Below are 23,141 nucleotides of genomic sequence, written 5' to 3' on the forward strand. Positions count from 1 at the left end.
ATACAGAGAGCCATCAATATTTGAGAAAAGGATACTTTCAGTAAAAAAGATCACAGCAAAACCTTTGCAATTCTTTTTTTAGTTCATTAGATGTAGTTTAAAATGAGCTAGTTTAAAAAAAAAAAAAAAAAAAAAAAATCATTAAGTCGTTTAGATCATCAACAACCGGTTCATGTGAAAAATTGAATTTGATAGAGTGAGGCTTTTTTTTTCCAGCCTGAATTTCTATGTTAAAATGGGTCAGTTTGCTGTTATATACTGTCAAAATCTATGTTTCTACGATAAATAAATTATGTGAAATATATATTATTTACAGTAATCATTGCCTGTCACTAGACAGCCATTGCTTTTGTAAACAGAACCATTATAAGTGGAGTATTTACATTCTGAACACCAGTACAGAACGGAAATAGTTCTTGTTGCTATGTGGAAATTAGCTGTTGCCATGGGAATATGAGGTTTGTATGCATTGCGCAAGTTAGTGGAGTAATCCAATTACAAAAAATAAAAAGAAGATATGAAATTGAAGAAGAAACCTTTCTTTGTATATGTGTTTGATAAACATAAGAACAGCTATTTATTTGCAGATACTAATTTTGGTTTTTCTCTTAAAAGCAAAGCAAAATTGTTCTAATTCTAAATATCACAAGAGCTATGATTTAAAGCACAAAAAAGCAGTCTGCGCACTATAACCACTACAGTTCACTATAGTCATTATGATGTTGTAAGTCAATGTGTGCCATTCACCTGGTTTATATTAAAACTGTTTTGGAGCTTTTTCGTCAAATCGATGGCTCTCTCTTACACTCATAACCAGCCCCTCTGTAGCTGCTCACATAATGGGATTTTTTTGCATTTACACAAAAAAAATAAAAACTGTTCAAATTTGGATGGAATTGATAGGATGAGAAGTTGGTTGGGTAATGTCTCAAACATTTGGATGACCCTCCTGTTTTGCAAATCTACAGGCTGTATTAGTCAGTGTAACGGCCACCCTGGTTGGTAGAGGGGTGTATGCTGTTTTCGGCATTCTTTTCTCGGCGAGAGGCTGTGCTGCAGAGTATTCCCAATATCCCATCCACTGGATCTTTGTAGAGAGGGAGAGGTAGAGCTCTTGAAAGAGCTAGTGATTATGCTGGAAGCAGGTACCCTTCAATAACGAGACGAGGCTACGTATTGAGGGTTAAGCAGAACTGTTTTTTTGACCACACAACTATTTCTTTTATACACATTTTCCCACAAGGTTACCACCCACGTGGACCTTGTTAGGCACTGCAGACACAAACTTAACAACATGCAGAAACAGGAAAGGTGTATCCCGCGCCTAGTATATTATATGTGCAAAAAATACATACATATATTCTCAAATATATCAGGAAGGAGCCGAACCTCAGGGTAAAAACAGAGAATAAAACACAATAGTGCAATACAGTAATAAAAAATATTTTATGGTGGTGAGTACGGCTATATATAATCCACTCACATTTATATGAGCTATAACAGAGCTCAGCTGTGCAGCGCTTGGACGGTACAATCCCCGTCTTGGGATATGTTGTAGTATATGCAGGTGCTTCCAAAGTGCAGTATGCGTGGTATATGCAGACAAAAGGAAAGAAATAGCAGCCAATAGTGAAGTACGTCCCAATAATGGTGTAAATAATGAATAGTATTGTACTTACAATTACTAGAGCATGTAACCTGCTCTAGTGTGGTCAGCTTAGGTGGTATAATCCCCACCAAGGATATACTGGATCCAGGAGGTAAAAGAATGAGTATAAAAAATAACTTTAAAAGTATACTTTAATATTAATACAATATAAACAAAAACCATAAAAGGTATAAAAAGTAATGTCCCACTTAACGCGTTTCGCCTCACAGGGCTTCTTCAGAAGTCCTGAAGAAGCCCTGTGAGGCGAAACGCGTTAAGTGGGACATTACTTTTTATACCTTTTATGGTTTTTGTTTATATTGTATTAATATTAAAGTATACTTTTAAAGTTATTTTTTATACTCATTCTTTTACCTCCTGGATCCAGTATATCCTTGGTGGGGATTATACCACCTAAGCTGACCACACTAGAGCAGGTTACATGCTCTAGTAATTGTAAGTACAATACTATTCATTATTTACACCATTATTGGGACGTACTTCACTATTGGCTGCTATTTCTTTCCTTTTGTCTGCATATACCACGCATACTGCACTTTGGAAGCACCTGCATATACTACAACATATCCCAAGACGGGGATTGTACCGTCCAAGCGCTGCACAGCTGAGCTCTGTTATAGCTCATATAAATGTGAGTGGATTATATATAGCCGTACTCACCACCATAAAATATTTTTTATTACTGTATTGCACTATTGTGTTTTATTCTCTGTTTTTACCCTGAGGTTCGGCTCCTTCCTGATATATTTGAGAATATATGTATGTATTTTTTGCACATATAATATACTAGGCGCGGGATACACCTTTCCTGTTTCTGCATATTGTTCACAAGGTTTGGGAATCCTTGTTTGTATACTGCTGCCTGCACGTTAGTTACTATAGAGAGCGCCTATCACTCCATTTTTTTCTTTACAAACTTAACAACCAATCCTTTACAGTTATACATTTTAAACACACACATTCATTACTGTACATTCCTCCCCTCTGCTTGGGAGATAATTGAGTTAATTGCTGTATCAGCTCAATTATCTCCAAGCGAAAAATATACTTTTTATCCCATTTTTTAACATCAAAACTATACAGTAAATTTTAATAAAAGTTACATATTTGGAACAAGCAGAATTGGGGGACACATATATTCAAAATTCACACAAATCCGTTAAGGGGTTCAAGAGATAGCCGGAGGTCCCTTCTCTGGCTGGCCGCACACGAGGCTTCTGACCAGAATAGTTCCATGTGTTTAGCTGGTTCAGCAGGTCTCCTTTCGTATAATAAAAGTACCGAACAGTCATGCTTTTATAGTTCGTGCTTTTGCTGGTCATGTGACGCTGTGTTCGTGTAAAACTTTTACCGAACGCCACCTCGTTCGTATGAATCCGGGTAAAGCTAAGTGGTCCTGGAAGTCTCAGCGGTGTTCAGGAGTTTGAGTGTCCGAAAATAGTTCCAGACACTCGATGACCAAGCACCGCTGAACGCGCTCGACAAAAAAAGATGGCCGCCGCCACGTGTTCGTGCATACGAATCGACGGCCACCCAGTGAACCACTTAGAATGCTTGCGCTTTTGCGGTTTGGCACAGAGTTAAGGGTGTAATTGGCGGCACACGACTGGGCTAGGTGGTCTCTCGTTCGGTAGTTTGTTCGTTCATACGAATGGGTTAGCAGTGTCATTCATTTTCCCATTCGTATGCTTTCAAATAGAAAACTGGCGACAAAATAAAAGTAACAAATCCAGGGGGTTATACAATGTTCCAGTCTGTGGTCCAGGAAATAACAAGGGTTCTGTTACAGTCAGGAATATGTCAGAATCGAAAACTCTCAACCAGTCATTATTATTATTTTTATTTATTTTTTGTTAACCTTGTGTTATCGGCCTATTGAGCTCAACACGAAGAAATGGTAAAATCAAGATTTAAAGTTTTCTGTCTTTGGCAGTATTACTGGTAGAAAAAAAAAAGTAAAATTTGGATGATGATTGCTTTGACAACTATAGTCCTGGCCACAAGTCCTCAACCATTAGCGATCAGTTACCCACGATGGATTGTAACGTCAGCCATAATGTTCAAGGAATTTTCTGAACTCCTTGGCAGGAAACAATAGAGATCTGGAGAATCCCTTAAATTTTCATTAGAGACAGGAAGATCTACACAGTGGGGAACTGGCAGCATTAACAGCAAATAATGGTTTGCAGAACCACTTCTAAAGTAGATAATGTTACATACTTTTCTAGGCAGAATCAGATGTAGAGTAGGAAAATGTCTTTCCTTCTGCCTGTAAATGACCTGTTTATGAAAAGTCCCAAAACATTTTGGATCATGAAAGTAATCTCTCTTGATTGGAGGTCTAAGAGTTTGCTCTCAAACCCGGAACTTAGATGAGAGTTGACATGTTCCAAGACAATAGGCATTACAATTCACACACATTCTATGTATTACTTTATTGTAAGGCTTAACATTTATTGCATATAGAAATATGCATCCTGACGGTAAACGCATACAATTACGCAGCTAAATATAGTACTACACCAGGGAGGCCCCAGTGACTAAACACTAACCATTCTAAAATGTTAAATTAGGTCACAACATACAATACAGGATAAGAAAAAACAGAATACCTTATGATATCTGTGTATTATAGAAAAATGCCATCTTGAGATCAGTGGTGTATTTAAAGAGTTACTCCAACCACCATGAACACTTCAGTCATGTGCAGTGTTTCTGATTAACTGCAATATTTATAATTGTGTTTTAGGGCCCCCTAGCACATGTGACATTGGCAGCCCACCAATGTCATTTCTCTGCAAATTTTGCATCTGTCATCAGTCTGCACACTGACAACAATTGTAGAAATCTTCTCCCCTTCCCTCTTAAAAAAAAAAAAAAAAAACCAAAAACCTCCCCTTCCCTCTCTTGCCTTCCTGGAGTGCGTGCATGTGCTCTGAGCTTGTGAAACGGACCAATCACAGGCCTCTCTATGAGCAGTGATGTCGGAGGGGACATGGAAGATCAGCGCCAGGAGCTTCACCAAACGCTGGATTTTAGGAGAGTAAAACTTCATTTATTTGCAGGCTGCACTGCAAACGAATGGGAGGACTTTCTCCATAGTGCTTAATAGGGTATTTTACACCAGAAAGGTCTCCCCCTCCTAAAGGGTTAAAGTAACCCTTTAAAGTGGTTTTGTAACTTTCTTAAGACTTTGCGACAGTCGCCGCTTGAAGTGTTGGGCCTAGAAGTGCAGGGGTAAGCAAGCTTCACTTCCTGAAACTGTCTCTCGCGGCCGATGCCATGTCTATCTGGTGGATCCTCTTTAGCTCCTGGTGCTTTATCTGGCTCACGTGCGTGCGGTATAATCCGGCAAAACACATAAATGTAACGGACACCGCTAACATCATCACACCTATACGGAAGTCCGGAACTCGGAAGCAAGTGGAGAATACAAAGTAGCAGCGTGGTAAAGGGTCTTAATGGAATGATAGAACAAGTGGCACCTTAGCTACAGAGCTCGGTACTGTGTGCTGTTTGTGGGTTTAAACCCTTTCTTGTCCCACTACCGATGTTGTAAGCGTTACCCTATTAGCACTTATTTATTTTTCATGTAGAGTTCCATATACGAATACGGATTGTACATTTTGACATTTTCAAGAATGAATACATGCAAGGCCATTTTCAAATATCTTAAACATACCAAGATAAATGTAATTGATATTTATTTATTTTATTTATTCACATTTAAGAGGTGCATTTTGCGCCGGTAGCTATTTCAGGTTCCATCATTCAAATGGCAGATGGTGCTTGAAAATGTAACTCCCACTAATCTAGGGCAGTCTTGGACATGTTTGTGCCAGTTCTTCCCGAGTTTAGGTCTCAAAGGACAGCAAGGATGGATCTGTACTTGATTCCCCATTTATTATTATTCCCCATACACTACAGGTAATATTTGCACAAATAATGTCACCTTTGGTCCCTGTGCCTAGTTGCCAGTTCGCGGCCTTGTCCTGCCTGCTGGGAGCCGGGCATTGGATTTACTCCTGGTGCAAAGTTGCCCCCCTGTGTGCCAGTTAATGCTAGGAGATGGTGTTGAAGCTGAGATGCGTCAAGTCTGTCCCAGTACACTGGACGTTTATTAAAGGCTTACCCCAGGCAGCATTTGACCCCCCTCTTTTTAAAAAATTATACTAAGAACTCAGAAAAAAGTTGCACAAAAAGATCTGCTGTTTCTGACGGTCTTCAATGTCTTTGTTGGTAATCCCCAAGAATTTTCCTAATGTTTCTGACTTCCTCAGAAACCAGGAAGTGTCTGAAATATTTCAATACATTAGGCCTCCCCATCGAAGACATGAACTTCAAGCCTGTGAGACCTGATAGTCTCCTGTCTTGCATATTAGGCAAAGTATGCTATTTTACCGTAAGCTAAAACAAGTTTGAAATTTGTACAGATACTTGTGTTCTTTTAAAAAATGTTATCTGAGCAAAACAAACGCGTGTATCTATGTTTGAAAAGTCATTGCCTTCACAGATAAGAGTGAATCCTGCTTTTTGGCATGTGAAAAATGCTTGTTAAACCAGATTATATTTAAACATTCGCAGGTCAGATTGTGATCACCATATTTGAGTAACAAGTTAGGCCTGTTTCTCTACATTTACACTAAAGAATGTGATTGTGACTGAAGAGGCAGGGAATTATGGTAAATTACTTCTTACGGGCCACCGAAGAGTCACTAACTCTGAATTCCAATCACATTGTGGACAAGAGACCGGGAACTCATAAAACAAAGTGATTTTACAAGTGCTAAGTGTACTCAAAGGAGTAAGAGGTGAATCCATAGGAAATATTGGAACTGGACAGATATAAGAGTTTGGATTCTGGATTTTCTAGAATGCAGTAGCTTTGTAAATAAAAGATAACTTATCTTATTGATTATAATTTAAAGTGACACTCTTCTCACCATTTGGAAGGCAAGTGTAGGCACTACAAGTATGGAGTTCAGTAAACCAGTGACTGGTTTGTATACTTTTAGAGGGGTGAGCCATAAAAAAAACAAAACATGGTCATGATTAATATATTTGCTAAATGTGTAAGTGGGGGAGACGTTCATCTTAAAGAGAAATTAACAAAAACTATTTTGTTGAGTGTTCTTTCAGATAAGCTAAATAGGAAGGTTTCTTTACAACTCTCTGGTTTGTAAATCCGTTTTCTTTTTTTCCTCCAAGGTATTCTGGTACAGGATGGGATTAAATACTGTTTGGTTATTTGTGTATTTCGGGATTGGTGCAGTGGCCAATCAGGAAATAGAAGTAGAAAGCATGTGTGGCTTTAAACCTATAAAGTAAAGTTTTGACTTCAGGGTTATTAAAGGTACACTCCAGACCCCCATGTTTCTCAACCAGTGGTAAACCAAATGTAGGGGGTACGCCAAGAGCTGGCTAGCTCCCCACCTTAGTGTTCCCTAGAAGGTGCCTGGCTTTGCACTAATGCAGAGTGGGCAACAAAAAATTCAATCAAGGTAAGTTAGCTATGAATTAAGTTTGGCTATTTTTGTCTAAAATGTGCAATTTATGATAAATTACATTTTTACTTTTTTTTTGTTTGTAATTCTTTATTTTTGCTGTGCAGTTGATGACATAGAAGCTTGCTAAGCCACGAAATGGCATTGAAATAATGGCACAATTTTAAATGTAAAACAAGTGGTTTCCAAACTATAAAAATATAAAATAACACATTATGTTAGAGCAGTCTATCTAGATACACGTGAGAAATAATGTTGAACCACATTTCAGACATGTTTAGTATACACTCGTTTGTAGTAACATACTTAGTTAATTCGCTTGAAACTGGTTAGTGTTCACTGATGCTTTGTCTAGGGTCAACGAAGATAAGTGAGCTCCAGTATGGACCCTGATAGTGTTGTCTGGTTTGTCGCAGTCCCTAATTGTTATGTCTCTAGACAAGTGACTGTTAACATTTAAAATATAGCTTTATGCGAGATTAGTATGATTGGATATGATTAAGAAGCAGTTTAGAGACTCATTTTTAGGCTCATTTAGGTAAACCTAAGGTTGGATTAACCAGCTTAAAGGACCACTCTAGGCACCCAGACCACTTCAGCTTAATGAAGTGGTCTGGGTGCCAGGTCCTTCTAGGGTTAACCCATTTTTTCATAAACATAGCAGTTTCAGAGAAACTGCTATGTTTGTGAATGGGTTAAGCCTTCCCCTATTTCCTCTAGTGGCTGTCTCATTGACAGCCGCTAGAGGCGCTTGCGTGATTCTCACTGTGAAAATCACAGTGAGAGCACGCAAGCGTCCATAGGAGAGCATTATGAATGCTTTCCTATGTGACCGGCTGAATGCGCACGCAGCTCTTGCCGCGCGTGCGCATTCAGCCGATGGGGAGGAGAAGAGAAGGATCGGAGGAGGAGAGCACTCCGCCCACCGCTGGAAAAAGGTAAGTTTTAAACACTTTCCCCTTTCCAGAGCCGGGCGGGAGGGGGTCCCTGAGGGTGGGGGCACCCTCAGGGCACTCTAGTGCCAGGAAAATGAGTATGTTTTCCTGGCACAAGAGTGGTCCTTTAAGTTACTTGCTTCACACTGGATAGTTATCCACTGTAACTTTGTTTAAGGACAGCGAATAGGAGTTAGCTCCTATTCATGTGAAAGACCTGTACCTTGGAGGGTAGTGCAAGGCATTGCAAATGGTAAACGGAATACAAAACAAACAAGAAAAAAGTAACACAAATCAAGTGAGAGCTTGTCACATTGGATTTCCCATAGGAAAGTTCTAAGTGTAGTCATAGTGTTACTGGTTGCGAGTTTGTAGCTCTCGGGACAAATGGTGGTATTAAAGCGGGGTCCCATGATGCCGCCGGTGCTCTTAAGGTTGAGGGTGCGTTCAGGTGTAGTAGGCCCAGAGCTCCCAAGAAAGTTGAGGCTTCTTCCATGGAGGGTAAAACGGGCATTGTCCCTTCTTGAGACACCGCTAAGGAGCCCCACCGATAGGTTAGTCCTGCTGCCCTCAGCTGTGCCGTGACCCGACCAAATGATTTACGTAGAAGAAGTGTGGACCTCGTTGGATCCTGGAAGAAGGTAAGAGTTGAGTTTTAAAAAATGAGGGGTGCTTTGTCTTTTAGTGCTGACATTATTTGGGGTTTGTCAGGTAGGGTAATGCAACGATGGATGACATCTCGCACCACAGCGGACTGGAGGTGAGTAGGACTTGGGAGACGGTAGACACTGTCGATAGCAATCTTCTTGGCCACTGTGTGAGGCAGGATTGTAGCCAGCATTCTCCTAATGTAGTGGGGCAGCTCTTCCGCTGTAATCGTAGAGGGGATGCCCCTGATTTTAATATGTGTGCGTCTCTGATGGTCTTCAAGTATGGTAAGTTTAAGTGATAGTGATTGGTTCTGCTCTTGAAGCACTTTTATAGGATCGTCCACTGTAGACAATTGATTTTGTCCCGCTATCATATCTCTTCAGTGACTCTAACTCTCTCCATAACCACCGGCACCTCCTTTTTAAGAAGTGCGGAGTCGGCCGCCAGTAATTTGTGGATATTGGCGCTTTAGGTCCTGTTTTGTGGTCGGTGCGGAGTCGTCAGACGGTTCCTGTGTCACAGCCTGGGATGCTGGCAAATGGCATCTGGTCAGGACAGTTGGCAAGCCCCGCCCCTGATAAATTCCATTTTTAAATGCTTCATCTGTGTAATACATACCAAAATATATAAAAGACATAAACAAACATGGCTTTATTTTGCTCGGTAATGCAGCCAGGGGCCTTCGATACATTTCTTGGTATACTTTGTTAGTAAGCATGTCAATATCATGTAAAAGGTCTAATTATGAGGCTGTCTCCACTCTGAGAGCACAACAGTTAAACATAGTTATCTAAGTTGCCACAATACAGAGTTTTAATGATGATCTTAAAGGCTGTATTTTTTTTCTTTTCTATTTTACACTTTGTATCTTGGCTACAGAATTCAGCTAACAGATGTTTGCATAGGTTATGGTGCAAAAAGCCTGTGTTGTCTCTCTTTTTTTTTTTTCCTGAAGTCATTCATGTAAAACCCATGAAGAGTTGTTGTTGTTTCTTTATGTTTTTTTTTTTTGTTTTTTTTGTATTCATGGGAAAAAACGTGAATCAAACTCTTTGGCAATTTACTTAGCTGAAAGCTGCAGCATATATTAAGCCGGGCAAAGCTTTGGAACGTCATAACTAATAGACCCCTGTTGAGCAGAGGTTTGTAGAATATGAACAGACATATCATGCGTCGCTGAGAAATATGAGCCCCTTCTTGGTCCACAGGAAAAGCTGGCAACTTGCAGCACTTAAATAAAAATCAGAACTAAAGCGGAAATGTCACCATCTGGGGGGTTAAGTATCGCTTAAGTATCTTCTGTGCATGGAGCGTAAACAGGAATTAGCATTTCAGATTTACAGTATGTAACTATGACACCGTAAATGAGTATGATATTACATTTATGAAATACTCATTTTGAAGGGGAGAGGGGGATTTTTTTAATTTCTGTATTTTATTTATATATGTCTTATTGTAGGCAGATCACTTATTTCCATCTCCCCCACCCCACCCAACCATTGTGTTTTTTTTTATATTGTCTAAAACTTTTAAAATATACTAAAAATGTACATCAAATGCTTTTCATTGAGTGCCAGTCAGTTCTTCTGATGTAGAGAAGCCTTGAATTAGAATAAAATAAATGCTATAGTGTGTGCGTGTGAGACAGCTCATTTCGCCGCCACAGCCTGCCCACCTCACGAACCAACAGCCGTGATGGGGAAGGAGGCAGGGACTGAGGGCTGCACAGAGGGTTGGGGGGTTGGACAGTGAGAGGTGAAGAAGCGATTTTAAAATATGTCATGATGTGGGGCGGGCACGCCTAACGAGTGAGGGACAATTTAAGAATGAGCCAATCATTTGGACTGTGTGCGCAAGCCTCTAACTCAGAGACCTACAGGGTTTTCCTTGCAGGCACGCTCACAGTGCTGCTTGCAAAAGGAGAATCTCATTACATCTGTCACCAGTGCGCTATGCATGTGGACAACAGACATTATGTACAGAACAAAAGTTCCAGGCTGACTAGGTCACGAGTGCTAGAGCTGTAACTACAATCCAACATAAATTCACTAATATATCTGTATAGGCATCGATTCAAGCTAAAGCGCCGCACGTACAGATTACTTGAACCATGACCGCTTTTAAAAACGGCAGTGGTCATGGTGGTTGGAGTAATCCTTTTAATAGAATCTGAAAATTCCATATATGCACAAATCAAAGTCGAATTAAATGAAAAAAAAAATTAACAATGAAAGATAAGAAAAAAATATGATTCCCTCGCACTACAGTCAGGAGGGACTATGACCAATATATGTCACCAAGGAATCCCAAAGGAATTTAAAAATGAGTAAATGTGGTGCACATTTATAGGTCGTTTATCCTTATGCATTGGATTTTAGTTTATTTTTACCAATAGAATGGGAAGAAATCAAACATTTCAAATAAAGGGACGCAACAGATGTGCAAATTGCTACCAGAAGTTTTTGGTAAGGTCAGCTTTTTTTTTATTCTTTTATTCTTTATTTTGACGTGCAATGGGTTATAGATATGCGTTCAGTATACAGAAGCGTGACAATGAGTTTATGACATTGCATGTGGCACATTGAAGTAGTTACGGTTTGCACTTTTCATAAAATATATACAACATGAGTAAATTCCTAGTGGCTGGTGATAAAAGAGTTATGGTACAACAATAACAATAGTGTCATCTTATACTAGGTAGAGTAATGGTTACTGGCTTTTTGGTCTGGGAGGGTGTGTCAAACTCCCCTGTCCTCGTGACTTTGCCACGAGCTGCTGGAGGAGCCTGCTTGCCAGCCTCCTGCCCACCGACTATGGGCCAGGTCAGCGACTGTAAAGACCCATATTTTATTCCCCCTGGTTCGGCACTTTCCATTCATGCGCATAGAACCGAACAATGGCTCCCTGGCGGCCGTTCGCATGGACCAAAACCGCGAATAGACTTCAGGGGGACTTAGCCACAATTCCATGGAACTATTTTCGGCATGAAGATTTTTTGGTTCCCGGTCGGTCCCCAGCAGCACTTAGCCGCGATTCTATGGAACTATTTTCGGCTAGGGGACCATGCGTGCCGTCGGTCAAATAATGACTTCCAGGAAATTCCTGAATCCCTGAACCGATGTGGGTGATTTTTTGATATGTTGGTCACCCAGATTGAGGGGATGTAACTTATGTGGGGTTTTATGTATTTTTAAGGTACTTTTGGGAAATGTGTGTTGTGCTTGGAGATAATTGAGTTTAATACAGTGCTTGACTCAATTATCTCCCATGCACAGGGGAGGGATTATCTTGTTTTGTATGGGAGTGTCCTGGACCTGGGGGCCAATGTAATCGTGCGTATGTTTTGACTGTAGTTTACTCTCGGGTCCAGGGGGAGTGCCCCTTGCATGGGGACCTGCATATAAGGCCAGTTATAGCTGCTATTAAATGTATTCCAGATTGTACTCCCAGAACTATGTGTCATCTGGTTACTGGGAGGGGAAAGGGCTAATCACTGTTCCAGCATGGAGGATTCAATGGGGAAAGTCCTTGTAAGGACAGGAGTTCCCAGAACTGAGTGTCGTCCAGTGCCTGGGGGTGTCTAGAGCGAATTCCCAATTCGGATCCAGGAGGGAGCGGTTCCAGGACCCCAGTCAAGCCACGGTGACTGTGGGCAGAAGTGCTGCGGTTTTTCCCTTGTTCCAGCTAGGAAGCGGTCCTTGTCGAAGGTACCCAGTCAGGGGTACAGGGAGCTCCGTTACAGAGGGTAACACTGTAGCGAGATATAAATACTTGTGTTCTGTCACAAGTGTAGAGTATGTAGGCTCGTTACCCTAACCATGGGGGTGACAGGGGGGGGGGGTGGGGAGGTCTTATGTTGCAGTGGTACTTTAGGTTGTGGCATGAGACTGGACCTATACCTCTTACCCTAGGGTCTCAAGGACTTACTCGGGGTCGACCCAAACTATCTTTGAGTCATAGATTAAAAAAGAAACAAAGTGAACTATGCAAAAAGAAAACAATATAACATGTTATCAGAGAGTCTTTATGGCCTTTCTCCCGGTTCGGTAAGATGTAGGCATCAACAGCTCCGTTCAGGTAGCCTGTCGATTCTCCCTGCTGGTTCTCGACACGAATGGCATTATGCGCACTGGGTTCCAGGTTGGGTGAGCCTGTTGCACAGATGTGGTTGCAGTCTCATCTGTGAGGCCCAGTTTGGAGGCCAGCGCAGGTATTTCCACCTCTGAAATGAGTTTATGTGTCGTCCCGTTGTGGGTTATTAGGAGGGTTCTCGGTGTCCCCCACCTATAGGCTATCCCTACTGAGCACAAGTGTGTTGTAAAGGGACTGAATGATTTTCTCCATTGTAAGGTAGCTTTAGACAGGTCTTGATAAAAAGTCAATATAGAGTCCTCAAACTTGAGGGGAGTCTTTCCCTTCACTGCTGTCATAATCTGGCTTTTGTCCTGTGGAAAGGTGCAACGGAGGATAACATCTCCAGCAGTAGTGGACTTTGCTGGGATGGCGATAGACAGCAGCTATGGTGATTTTCTTTGTCACCGCAGGCTGTAGCAGGGAGCCGCCTTGCATAGTGTGGTAATTCCTCAATGGACACTGCGAAGGGGATACCTCGTATCTTGATATGATTGCGGCCGTATCGGTCCTCCTGCACAGACAACTGCAGAGTGAGGGCTCGTTGTGTACCCTGTAGCTGGGAGATGGATTATTTCATCGTAGTTAGTTCGTCTTTAATTCCTTTGACCTCCTCCACAGTGGATGTCACTGTCTCCATGACTTGTTGTACGTTGGTTTTTAACACTGTCAGGTCTGCGGTTAGGAGCCCCATAGTTAGTGTGGGAGGAGTGCATCCATGGGTATATATTCGTCCCTGTTTGCGGGGTATGTTCCACACAGGAACTAGGCAAGGTCGGGATGCACTGGTGTGAAGTAGGCCCAGACTTTGCGTTTTCATTTGGTGAGCTTTGGGGTGTGTAAAAAGGGCATTGATCGATGCAGCAGGGGTCCCTTCGTTCAGACCTGGTGTTGTAATTGATGGATGCTGTAGATTTTTTTTTTGTCAATCTTTCTTTTATTAAGGCATATGTGATGGGTACAGAATAAAGAAAGGGAAATGCATGGATGATCTACAGAATAGGGTTAGTACAGCGAAAACAGGGTTTGATTACATTTCCAGAAAATGAATGCGTCATTTTTTTTATGTTATGTATGTTGATTAACGCTAGCAGTTTATAAACAGGCTGAAATGAGTTACAACGAGTCAAACGTGACACATCCACTGGAACCAGCCCCCCGCTGTCTTGCTATGTCGCGCCAGACTCGCTTGGAGTACAGCACGGTCTGCGGATCCCAGTACAAGTGCTTTCGTTGTCATTAAAATATGGCGAATACTCAACAAGCTAGTCTAGGGACTCGTTGCTGCACATCATGCTATGTAGCCATAAAAATACAAAGGCCAAAAGTTGGAAGTGCATGTTAAGTAGGTTCTACATTAATCAGTTATACATGAGCAGTTTCAGCTGTCTATAGCTAGTTGCAAAATGAAACGAATTAAACTGATAACAGGTTGTACATAAATGCATTAAGTCGTGTGTGACGTTCTCACTATATATAGCGGCTTGTCGACATTCTAGGTTACGTTACGTTCGATTAAGGTTTTGCATGCCATGTTAATCCTAAAATGCACTTTTGATAACTAAGATATCTCTTATGTGGAACCGGCTAGCATTTATTACTACTCAACGCACTATGTGTTCGCTAAAGTGGGATCAGCGTTTGAGGCGCTTGTCAGGCACAGTACAAGGTAGATAGACTTATGTGAGCAAGTCCAGCTAATGCCGTCGATTTTTCGTAATTTTTGGATTGTAACAAGCAAGTGGGAGCTGTTGGAAATGGCGTCTGGTCCATCTCAGCGTTTATATGTTTATATTAGTCTAAACATAAATAAACACAATTTCTTTCAGAGTTCACTGCAGCCATTTACAAGGTGAATGTCACTTTGGTTATAGCAGCTGTGAATGCGCGTTACACCATTTAAGTGGATGATTATATCCGCTATCAAAAAGGAGGTTTTTAGTACCATCATAACAGCCATTAAAGTGTAAGCTTACTTGCCAATGTCAAGGAAAACATCCTAGGAGAGCCACGTGAGCTTATAATTTAACAAGCCACAAACCCATTATTTAAATGGCTGTAGGGATATGGCATAGTGCACAGGTTTTGTTTAGTTTGTACATTTGAGTTGTAGACTTTGATGTTCTGTTTCCAGTGGCTGTAGAGAAATGTATAGTTTGACGCCAGATTCTATGTGAATATACCGTAGTTCTTCTCATAGGGAAACATTGGATTGGCAAATCTTGATGAATGCCGTGCATACGCTGTGTGTCCTTTGTGTTTATTTTTATTCCCTAAATACATAACTTTCATGTGTATATTAAACCTCACCTGCAACTTGCCTACCCAATCACTGATAATTATCATACTGCACAAAATATATTATCTAAGTTAAAGTTGTGCCATCTGCAAACACAGATAGTGACTTTCAATGCACTTTGGAAATCAAAATATAAAGACATTTGAGATGTAGACCCAAGGCAGACACTTTGTTTGGCTTATAGAATATTCCAGTAAGAACTACTCGTTGCAATCTATCTTTACACCAGTTTTCTGTCCAAGCAATTTTCCCCAAGTAATTTTTTTTCAAATTCAGGGGTGTATCCTGGTTTTGTGCACCCCCACCCAACCTTTACCCCGCCCCGCATTCTAAATACACACACATTCACTGACAGATACGCATACACTAGCTAACAGAATCACACACTCGCTAACAGAAACACACACACTAACAGACAAACTCACACTCAGTAACAGACAAACACACTCACTAACAGACACACACTCACTCACTAGCAGACACAAACTAGCAGACACACACACTCACTAACATACACACACACACTCACAGGCAAACACACACACTAACAGACACACCCACACTAACAGACACACCCACACTAACAGACACACCCACACTAACAGACACACACACACACTCACACTCACTAACACACACACACACACACACTCACTAACAGACACACACACACACTCACTAACAGACACACACACACACTCACTAACAGACACACACACACACTCACTAACAGACACACACTCACTAACAGACACACACACACTCACTAACAGACACACACACACTCACTAACAGACACACACACACTCTCACTAACAGACACACACACACTCACACTCACTAACAGACACTCACACACTCACTAACAGACACTCACACACTCACACTCACTTTTTTTTACTTTAACCCCCCCAGCCTCCTTACCTTTGGGAATGCTGGGGGGGGTCATCTTTCTCCCTGGTGGTCCAGTGGCTGCTGGGCGGTCGGGCGGCGCTCTTGGGCGGGCGGCGAGGGAGCACTTCCTCTGAGCTGTCTGCTCAGCTCCCTCGCGCGCCGCACAGTGAGGCTGGGAGTCATATTCCGTCTCCCAGCCTCACTCTGGGGCGCGCGAGGGAGCTGAGCAGACAGCTCAGAGGAAGTGCTCCCTCGCCGTCCGCCCAAGAGCGCCGCCCGACAGCCCAGCAGCAGCCCAGCATGTCTGTTAGCCGCAAGGCTAACAAGACATTTGCCTTGGGCATTTGGGGGGCGGCTTTTTTGCCGCCCCCTGGAAAATGCCGCCCAAGGCAAATGCCTTGTTTGCCTCGCGGCTAATACACCCCTGTTCAAATTGTTTGTAACAACAATATGTGTGCAACCAAATCCGTCTTTTTACAAAGCTTATACTTTTACTCTTCCAATTTCAGTGCACTTGTTTGTAGAATTTGTTTTGCATGCTCAGATTCTTGGGGTGACCATAATGATTTTACCTTGGACTGATTTCTTAAAGTGACTCTGTCATCCTTCCACCCCTCCCCACCCCAAAATGAGCATTTCACATGATAAAATCTTTATAAAATACATTGACTGACTGTTTTGGAATTTCACTAAAATTCCAACCAAGTCAAAATATATTTGACAAACTAGGGACTACTTTGTCTTATGTAGTTTTTCTATGCTTGACAAAGCTTGACACAAAGGCAAAGTTACCTTTTGAAAAGCTCTCAGCTGTCACAAGTCTCTGTCTATGGATGATTGCACAGTCTTGCAAGATATTCCATAGACATCAATGTTGTACTCTTGAGCATGCGCAAGAGTACAGCAAGATGTTGACTTCTGGCAGACAAAGCTCCAAGAGCTGAAGAGGACAGCGCACAAGAAGATGGTGGTGACCGCAAGGGACAGATTCAGGTAAAAAAAACTACATTCCCCTGCACCTCCGGGCTACCACACTGCAGGCGGAACAGTAACCATCTAGGCTCTCTTGAGTGCGGTGGCCTGGAGGTGCAGGGGAAGGTAGTTTTAAATGTATCTGAACATGTCGTTCACTGCTGCATGTCCTGATATAGAAAGCAGTTTATTAAAAAAGGGTTGTTTTTTTGTTGTTGTTTCTTTACAAATAATTTCTTATAATATTTAAAGGACCACTATAGGCACCCAGACCACTTCAGCTTAATGAAGTGGACTGGGTGCCAGGTCCCTCTAGGGTTAACCCTGCCTCCTGTAAACATAGCAGTTTCAGAGAAACTGCTATGTTTACATTAGGGTTAATCCAGCCTCTAGTGGCTGTCTCGTTGACAGCCGCTAGAGGCGCTTCCGCGCTTCTCACTGTGATTTTCACAGTGAGAAGACACCAGCGTCCACAGGAAAGCATTGAGAATGCTTTCCTATGGGCTGGCTGAATGCGCGCGGGTCTTGCCACGCGTGCGCATTCAGCCGATGACGTCGGGAGGTGGAGAGTCCCCAGCGCCGAGGGAGCCCGGCGCTGGAGAAAGGTGAGTGTTTAACCCCCTTCCTCCCTCTTCAGACCAGTGGGAGTGGGACCCTGAGGGTAGGGGCACCCTCAGGGCACTCTAGTGCCAGGAAACGAGTTTGTTTTCCTGGCACTATAGTGGTCCTTTAACATCCTTTAAATGTATCTCATATAACAGACCTTGCATTAATCCCAGGAATAAAGCAGGTTCTTTTTATACTGTTTATGTTAAAATATGCAGTACTTCCCTAGTGCATAAGGCAACCAATCGGAACAAGTATCATTCTATGAAAATATGCACCCAAGGGCATCCCTGTACATAGTCTGAGCTGGAAATTCAGTGCAGCCTGCTGTCATCCTCTGTATGAAGTATGTTTGCAAACACAGTTTTTTTTATATGCAAACTGCATTTAGTGGTTTTGAAACATAAATAGACTTTAACATCCTTGGCCCAAGGGGCAAATAATGAGTTGTACACTGTAGAGTCTCTTTGTACCTTGTCTTCCCTATTTAGTTATAGAATAGATGTACTAAAACTGTCACTTTGTCTCGAGAGGTTTGCTATTGTATCTGTGGGTAATGTGAGATGACTGTATCTCACTATCTCGGCATCACTGTTGGAGTTGCTAGCATCAAACCTTTTGCTCAGCCTTTCTAAAATAACATTTCATTATTTTACAGGGTTACTTTCTATAGACCAATGAAAAAATCTAAACAAATATTTTATGATATGAGTTTCATTAAATTGTATGTATTGAGAGGATAATTTGGACTCTTAAAATGACTTAAAGGGAACCTATCACTAGGGATGCACTGAAATGAAAATTCTGAGCCGAACCCAAAAATTCAAGATGCCCTCGTACGAAAACCAAAAATGACTTATTTTTTTTCCCAAATGATTTTAAAATTGTTGTTTCTATAATTTTATTAATATTAGACTTTTTAATTAATTTAATTAATCTAATATGAAAAACTTCCCTTCTCCCTTCTCTTTTAGTGCCCCCCCTACCCCAGTGTTCCTTTTCCCTTCCCTGTACCGTACTCCCCTCCCTCTTTTTTAGTGTTCTTTCCTTCATCATCCCCAGTCCCATAGTGTCCTTTCCCCCCCCTTCTTCCCAGTCCCATAGTGTTCTTCCCCCCCTCCTCCCCTGTCCCATAGTGTACTTTCCCCCCCTTCTTCCCAGTCCCATAGTGTTCTTCCCCCCTCCCCTCTACCCTGTCCCATAGTGTCCTTTCCCCCCTTCTTCCCAGTCCCATAGTGTTCTCCCCCCCTCCCCTCCTCCCCTGTCCCATAGTGTACTTTCCCCCCCTTCTTCCCAGTCCCATAGTGTTCTTCCCCCCTCCCCTCCTCCCCTGTCCCATAGTGTCCTTTCCCCCCTTCTTCCCAGTCCCATAGTGTTCTTCCCCCCGTCCCCTCCTCCCCTGTCCCATAGTGTACTTTCCCCCCCTTCTTCCCAGTCCCATAGTGTTCTTCCCCCCCCTCCCCTCCTCCCCTGTCCCATAGTGTACTTTCCCCCCCTCCCCAGTCCCATAGTGTTCTCCCCCCCCTCCCCTGTCCCATAGTGTACTTTCCCCCCCTTCTTCCCAGTCCCATAGTGTTCTTCCCCCCTCCCCTCCTCCCCTGTCCCATAGTGTCCTTTCCCCCCTTCTTCCCAGTCCCATAGTGTTCTTCCCCCCCTCCCCTCCTCCCCTGTCCCATAGTGTACTTTCCCCCCCTTCTTCCCAGTCCCATAGTGTTCTTCCCCCTCCCTCCCCTCCTCCCCTGTCCCATAGTGTACTTTCCCCCCCTCCCCAGTCCCATAGTGTTCTTCCCCCCCCTCCCCTCCTCCCCTGTCCCATAGTGTACTTTTCTCCTCCCTCCCCTGTCCCATAGTGTTCTTTCTCTTCCATTCCCCCCCAAGTGCAGTATTCTTGACTTTTCATGTTCTCATTACTATCTTTCATTGTGATATATAATCATCTGGATTGTTAATGCAAGCATGTCTGTTAAACTATACACTACAAAAAAAAAATAATTCTGCAAATTTGACCCGTTTTCGGGCGAAATGGGATAGGCCCCTTTTCGGCCGGAAATTTCGGTGCATCCCTACCTATCACCTATAAATCGTGTGGGTGGCAAATCCGCATTCAGATAGGTGTAAATTTACTAAAATGCTTTGTGCGGCCTATTTGGCAGCAAATGCATGGATTAAACGATGTACTAATCTAAATATGGCTTCCTCCTCACCTAAGATGGTGTCCTTGGTTGGAAATAGAAGTATGGAGGACAAGAGCTTCTGGGTATGCGGTCACCTTGCTCACAAACCTTGTAAGGGGCATCTCAGAATTCCGAGGTTACACGTTCAGTCTTGGTGTTGTTGGATGTTGCTGTACAGGCAGCCAATCCTGCCGTCTGTACTTGTAGTCTTAACCACTGTGTATCTGCGTAGTGCACTTTCAGTACAGTAACTCACAAGAAATGTGATTCGTAGCATTAAGCACTCCATTAGGAATGTAAAGGTCTAGCCAGGGAATGTGAGCTGCAGATTCTCCCTTGGTTATCTTCTTAACTTAATTCTTCTAGTGGGTTAACAAGATCACTGGCTAATAATAGCTATATCTGTTTAGCAAAGTACCTGTGGATTAGAAAGCATAAAAAGCCCAAGTGAATGGTCCAACATTTTCTTCATGATATGGAATGCATATTAAGTGTAGGAATTCACACATTACTGCTGTGGAAAATAGAACAGCCCAGTGCTTTCTTACTGGGTATAAATCTGCCTGGAATTGAACTCTTGTGACAGACTGTAGAATAGATTAATAAATTCACAGCCGGTAACACAGGGCTCAGGGCTGACCCTTTTGGCCGCTATAGATCACAGTTTTAGTGCTGGTTCTGGGTATTATTGAGCAAATCATTGTGCAAGGCTATAATTAACTGACAGCGATGCTCTGTACAGCTGGGTGTCTAAGGGCAGCATTCTATAGAGACAGTTATCTAAAAGCACCATTCTATATAGAGCCATATATCTGAGAGCAGCATTCTATAGAGCTGCGTATCGGAGAGCAGCATTCTATAGAGCTGCGTATCGGAGAGCAGCATTTTATAGAGCTGCGTATCGGAGAGCAGCATTTTATAGAGCTGCGTATCGGAGAGCAGCATTGTATAGAGCTGGGTATCTGAGAGCAGCATTGTATAGAGCTGGGTATCTGAGAGCAGCATTCTATAGAGCTGCGTATCGGAGAGCAGCATTCTATAGAGCTGGGTATCGGAGAGCAGCATTCAATAGAGCTGGGTATCGGAGAGCAGCATTCAATAGAGCTGGGTATCGGAGAGCAGCATTCTATAGAGCCAGGTACCTGCGAGCAGCATTCTATAGAGCCGGGTATCTGAGAGCAGCATTCTATAGAGCTTGGTATCGGAGAGCAGCATTCTATAGAGCTGGGTATCTGAGAGCAGCATTCTATAGAGCTGGGTATCTGAGAGCAGCATTCTATAGAGCCGGGTACCTGAGAGCAGCATTCTATAGAGCCGGGTACCTGAGAGCAGCATTCTATAGAGCCAGGTATCTGAGAGCAGCATTCTATAGAGCCGGGTACCTGAGAGCAGCATTCTATAGAGCCGGGTACCTGAGAGCAGCATTCTATAGAGCCGGGTACCTGAGAGCAGCATTCTATAGAGCCGGGTACCTGAGAGCAGCATTCTATAGAGCCAGGTATCTGAGAGACGCATTCTATAGAGCCAGGTATCTGAGAGCAGCATTCTTTAGAGCCAGGTACCTGAGAGCAGCACTCTATAGAGCTGGGCATCTGAGAGCAGCACTCTATAGAGCATTCTATAGATCATGTAAGGGAATTGTGATGAGCATGCACTGCAGGTAGCATGGTAGCTCTCTACACAAGTGAATGTGAAGTAGGAAAAAAAGCGAAAAGGTGTTTTTTTTGGCATGTCCGCATAAGCCACTGTAGGTCTTTAAACCGGTATGACTACACTATGTGGTTAAATACGATGCGCCATTAAAAATTCCTTGTGGTTTCAGTTGTTTAATAGCATAACAAATGAAAACAACGATATTGCAGGTGAAGAGACCTTATAAATATTTATTTATTTGCTAAGATGCCTCCTGTTCCTCCATTCATCGTACAGATATTGAGGGTACATGATCCTCCACAGTCTGTTACCTTTAGCAGTATTTTAATGCATGACATTTGTGACTCTATTCATTCCTCCCACGTGTCGCTGTTTAAAGGAACACTCCAAGTACCATAACTACTATAGCTCACGGTGTCCTTGCAGCATAATCTGTCAAACTATTCCAGAATGGGTCCCTTGGGCGTCCATGCTGCATCCAGTCTTCCTCTGCAGGAGAAGAGAATTGTCTTCAATAAACAAAGCAGATCCAATACAGGACCATGACTTAGAGCACTCAACTAACACTCTTAGCCAACGAGCATGATTCTTCTTAGATCAGTGGATCAGGTTATACTGCAGTAGTGCCATGGCACCCTCCCAGAGTAATCCTTCAAACTGTTTTCGAGCATAAGTCCCAAAAGATAAACAATTGTCTGCACAAAAATCGGTAATCCTCAAATAAGTCACAGAGGAAAAACGGCAATATGAAAAAAGTGCACTTAAGTTAGTAGAAAAATATATGTAGACTATAAGTACATGGCATCGAACGGTCATGGCAGCCCTCATAATTACTGCAGGTTGTACAGGTATGACATCATACAAACTACATGGTGCGTTGAAGTGGCATAGGTTTTCAAGTATAAGCAGAAAATTAGAAAAATAAATAAATATATATAGTGAAAAACAGTACTACCTGCAGCTGTCAGACAGGGTAGAGACCACCCACACAGCTACCCGAGTGAAAAGGTCGAGTAATAAAGTGCTGGACGCGTTTCGCACCTCATTGGTGCTTTCTCAATAAGAGCATCCTTGGGGTTATGCATTGTCCCCAAGATTCTGTAAAAGAGGGTATTGTTTAGTGCATAGAATTTCTTCAATATAACACTCGTGGGGTCATTTAACTACATTGGAAATTGCAAAAAAATAAAAAAAAATTTTTACATTTCAACTAAAATTTGCAAGTAGAATTTTGCAATTCACATGCCATTTCTGCACAATTCTCACTTTAACGTACATGTCAGTGAGACGCTGTTAATATTTTACGATCTTCATTTTCAAGTAGTAAAATAGATTAAGTAAACACATGTTTAGGTTAAATGAAAGATTGAAAAAAATAATCAGCACATCATGCTCCTAAAATTACTAGCAAACACTCCTTTACATGATCTGTCACTCAGATGCTCCACATAGAGGTCTGCAGGTAGAAGGAATTTGGTGATAAGGAAAAGTTGACAGTCACATGACTTCTGAAAGGGCTGACGTGTGTGCATACATAGTCTTGCTCCCCATCACAGCAACTACAGCACCATAGACCTGCGAAAACCCATTTATTGAAAGTTTAATCATAAAACCCTTATTTTTGACTAGTTAAACAAATGAACTATAGTGGCT

This window comes from Pelobates fuscus, chromosome 3 (assembly GCF_036172605.1).
Source record: "Pelobates fuscus isolate aPelFus1 chromosome 3, aPelFus1.pri, whole genome shotgun sequence".
Classification (NCBI taxonomy): Eukaryota; Metazoa; Chordata; class Amphibia; order Anura; family Pelobatidae; genus Pelobates; species Pelobates fuscus.